The 4,520-nt window shown below is 45.6% G+C and overlaps 1 pseudogene; it reads right to left on the bottom strand.

Moving 5' to 3' along the window:
* Positions 1–1,031, bottom strand: part of LOC129104848 (olfactory receptor 52E8-like) — a 4,061-nt pseudogene extending 3,030 nt beyond the window's left edge.
* Between the last annotated feature and the right edge of the window lie 3,489 nt (positions 1,032–4,520).

Raw genomic sequence — 4,520 nt, 5'->3', positions numbered from 1 at the left:
TATAGCACTGCCACTACTGTATCAGCAATGCATAAAATACATAAAACCTGAAGCAAAATTGCAAATGGAATTAATTTTGATGCAAAAATATTCATAATTAATAAAGTTCAGATAAACCATCAGACCTAAACAATTTTTTTGTTCCCTTACACATTATACACTCGATTCAACAAATCTGTCTCTTGCCCACAATTTATTTGCACCTCATACTGCAACCTGACTACAGCAGAACCCTTGCTAGCGATTTAAGCTAACTAGCCACAGTCCCTGCCATTTAGCTTAGCTAATGGATATTTGTTTAGCTTCGTTATGCACTATTCCCTCACATGAGCATTGGCTCTTTAACAACTTGCCTGTTTAGCACGCTAACTTGCGAAGCGAAATGGTCCCAGAGAAGAAAAAAGCTCTCTTGGTGGCTCCCCTAGGGCTTGTGTAGGCATGCTGCATGTGAAAGATGCACTTGCTAACCCATAGGCCTGTGTGCACTTTTGCAGACGCGGCTTCTTGGAGTCCTTGGGTGGCATTCTGGAAAGGGCGCCAACTGGGGACTCCATAGTTCTTCTGGTAGACTTCAACGCTCATGTGGGTAATGATGGAGAAACCTGGAGGGGTGTGATTGGGAGGAACGGCCTGCCTGATCTTAACACGAGTGGTGCGTTGTTGTTGGACTTCTGTGCTAGTCATGGATTGTCCATAACGAACACCATGTTAGACCATAGGGCTGTTCATAAGTGTATTTGGTACCAGAACACCCTAGGCCAAAGTTCTATGATCGACTTTGTAGTTGTGTCATCAGACCTGCGGCCGTATGTCTTGGACAATCGGGTGAAGAAAGGAGTAGAGCTGTCAACTGGTCACCACCTGGTGGTGAGTTGGATCAGGTGACGGGGGAGGCTGACGGACAGACCTGGTAAACCCGAGCGTGTGGTGAGGGTGAACCTGGATTGTCTGGCTGAGGACCCTGTCCGCGTGGTCTTCAACTCCCACCTCCGGAAGAATTTCCTGTGCATCCCGAGGGCGGCTGGGGACATGGAATCCGAGTGGGCCATGTTCAGAGCCTCCATTGTGGAAGCTGCTGCTAGTAGTTGTGGTCGGAATGTGATAGGTGCCTGTCGTGGCGGCAATCGGAGAAGCCGCTGTTGGACACCAGCGGTGAAGGAGGCCTTCAAGCTGAAGGAGGCCTTTCGGGCTTTGCTGGCCCAGGGGTCTACTGAATCAGCATACAGTTACCAGTTGGCCAGAAGGGTTGCAGCTGCCGCAGTTTCCCGGGTGTGGGAGGAGTTCAGGAGAAGGACTTTCGACTGGCCTCAAGGAAGTTCTGGCAAACCGTGAGACGACTCAGAAATGGAAAGCGGGGCTTGTCTCAGGCTGCGTTCAGCAGGGGGGGAAAACTGCAGACCCGGACTGGGGACATTGTCGAGCAATGGAAAGAACATTTTGAGGAACTCCTGAACCCGACCAACATGTCCTCTGTGGAAGAGGCAGTGTCTGAAGACTCAGGGGAAGACTCGTCCATATGCCTGGCAGAGGTAGTTAAAAAGCTCTTCAGCGGCAAGGCGCCAGGAGTGGATGAGATTCGACCGGAGATGCTAAAGGCTCTGGACATTGTTGGGCTGTCTTGGCTGACATGTCTTCAGTGTCGCGTGGAAGTGGGGTACAGTGCCTGTGCAGTGGCAGACGTGGGTGGGGGTTCCCGTTTTTAAAAAGGGGAACCGGAGAGTGTGCTCCAATTATAGGGGTATAACAATGCTCAGCCTCCCCGGGAAAGTCTACTCCAGGGTGCTGGAGGCTCTGGCCGATTGTCGAACCTCAGATTCAGGAGGAGCAATGTGGATTCCGTCCTGGCCGTGGAACAGTGGACCAGCTCTTTACCCTTGCAGGTCTGTTGGAGGGGGCAAGGGAGTTTGCTCATCAAGTCTACATGTGTTCTGTGCCCCTCTGGGAATCCTGTGTATTACCTGGTACGTTGCTACGAGCCATTCGGTCCTTGTATGATCAAAGTGAAAGCTGTGTCTGGATACTCTGCACAAAGTCGAGCTTGTTCCCAGTGTGTGTTGGCCTCCGCCAGGGCTGTCCCTTTTAACCAATCCTGTTTGTGATTTTCATAGACAGGATTTCGAGGCACAGCTGGGTTGGGGAGAGTGTCTGGTTTGGCGACCTCAGAATTGCATCCCTGCTTTTAGCGGATGATGTGTATCTGTTGGTTCCTTCAGAACGTGACCTTAAGCACGCACTGGGGCGGTTTGCAGCCGAGTGTGAAGCGGTCGGGATGAGAGTCAGTACCTCCAAGTCTGAGGCCATGGTTCTCTGCCGGAAAACGGTGGATGCACCCTCCAGGTTGGGAGGGAGTCACTGCCCCAATCGAGGGAGTTCAAGTATCTCAGGGTATTATTCACGAGTGAGGGTAAAATGGAACAGGAGCTGGACAGGTGGTTCGGTGCAGCGTCAGCAGTGCTGCAGATGTTGTACTGGACCGTGTGGTGAAGAAGGAGCTGAGCCGTAAAAAGCTCTCGATTTACCAGTCCATCTACGTTGCGACCCTTACCTATGGTCATGAGATTTGGGTAGTGACCGAAAGAATGAGATTGCGGTTACAAGCGGCTGAAATGAGCTTCCTTCGTAGGGTGGCTGGGCTCAGCCTTAGAGATAGGGTGAGGAGCTCAAACATCCGGAGAAAGCTCGGAGTAGAGCCGCTGCTCCTTCGCGTCGAAAGGGGCCAGCTGAGGTGGTTCGGGCATCTGATCAGGGGGCCCCCTGGACTTCTCCCTTTAGAGGTTTTCCGGGCACTTCCAACTGTTAAGAGGCCCCGGGGTAGACCCAGAACACGCTGGAGGGATTACATATCTAGTCTGGCCTGGGAATGCCTCTGGGTTCCCTAGGAGCTGGGAAGTGTTGCTGAGGAGAAGGACGTCTGGAGGGCCCTCCTTAGCTTGCTGCCCCCGCGTGTTGTATTTGTTTAATTGGGCGTCTACTGTGCATCTGTAGTGACATGCAAAGTTGCACTGTAGAATTGTAATGTAAATCAACCTGTTAAACCATTATGTAGAGGTTTACTAATTATTCATGCTATTTGTTTCAGAACCACACACACTTGTTTGACTAAAGTCAATAAATCCCTCAACGAAACATCTTCCCTGGAGTGCATTCTTACCGATGGCCCCTGGTGGCCACAACTTTTAGAGAACCAGTAACAAACTATACAGTCCTAGTCATTTTAACAGCCAGTAAAGCCCTAACCAGGAAATGCCTGACGTGATGCTTTGTGAGTACATCTCCCAAGCTAATAGGTAGGCGAGAAGAGACCCATTCCACTGTGAACCTCACATATGTCTGTTGATATGGTTCTGTCTCTTGGACATGTTGAACAAAAATAATAACCATGCATAGCATCAGCTGAAGGAAGATAATGTGAATATGCATATACCATCAAGGAAACATGAGGGGTATGAGAGTTGTCCTAAAACCACTTCCTTTGTGGAGAAGAAGAGATAATCAACAAATTAGAGCCAAAATCATGGCAGCCAGAAACAGAATCATTTAAATCTTGTTCATGATTACGTTCAACAGGTAATTAATTTGCTAAAGACAGATATAGTTATCATAACAATCATCAACATTCCCTGTCAATCTGGGTCTTAGTTTGGCCGATTCAGTGGTAATTTGTTGTTTAAAATTTCTCACAAGCTTTTTAAAATATTTGCTTCATTTTGTGTTTTATTTCTTTATGTTTCAGTTTTGAAAGTTAAATCAAAAGCAGGTCAGTGACATTTATGTAAAAAAATTACATATATTTCAGATTGTATTCCATTAATTCAAATACAAAAAAGAAAAAAAGGGAAACTTATGAAATAATAGAGTGAAATATTTTTGTTTTCTGTGCACACATATCTGTGTACACATATCATCATCATTTTTTTTTCCAAAATAAAAGAGTCATAGGATTCAGTATACTAAATCTCGAGAAAAAGAACATTCTAAACAGGTAAATGCTATAAATGTAATGAAATGCAAATTTTCATTATAAAGGAATTTTTCAAGGCAGACTGAGCTGATATTTGCTATCTGTGCAAAACCTGCAGTCTAATAGTGTTACATTTAACTCCAGCAAAACATCCAGCCCACAGTTGATTAAGCAATGCATGTTAATTCATATTTAGTTCAGTTTGATCCTAATATTGTTTTTTGAAAGTAAAAACACCTAGAATTCTGTTCCAAATTTTGGTCATATTAAAACCATATGTGAGAGGATTCGTAAGAGGAGGAATGACAATAAGCTCTATAGCAACTACATTTTGAACGGTTTGAAGAAAATCTTCTGATCCAAAAGGTGCATATTCATGACATCACAAGAAAATAATTAAGGAGGTTAAATTTGGCAAGAATGTTTGCATGAATGTGGCCCTGTTTTCTATAGAAGTGACACAAGTCATGAAAAAAGAAAATACATTAACTATAGCCCTATTAGATAAAAGCAGATAATATGACAAAGTACAATAATGTATATGTATGAATTCATTATA

The sequence above is a fragment of the Anoplopoma fimbria genome, chromosome 16, assembly GCF_027596085.1.
Source record: "Anoplopoma fimbria isolate UVic2021 breed Golden Eagle Sablefish chromosome 16, Afim_UVic_2022, whole genome shotgun sequence".
NCBI classification, from domain to species: Eukaryota; Metazoa; Chordata; class Actinopteri; order Perciformes; family Anoplopomatidae; genus Anoplopoma; species Anoplopoma fimbria.
Note: the sequence above shows the minus strand (reverse complement) of the source record. Positions and strands in the feature narration are given on the sequence as shown.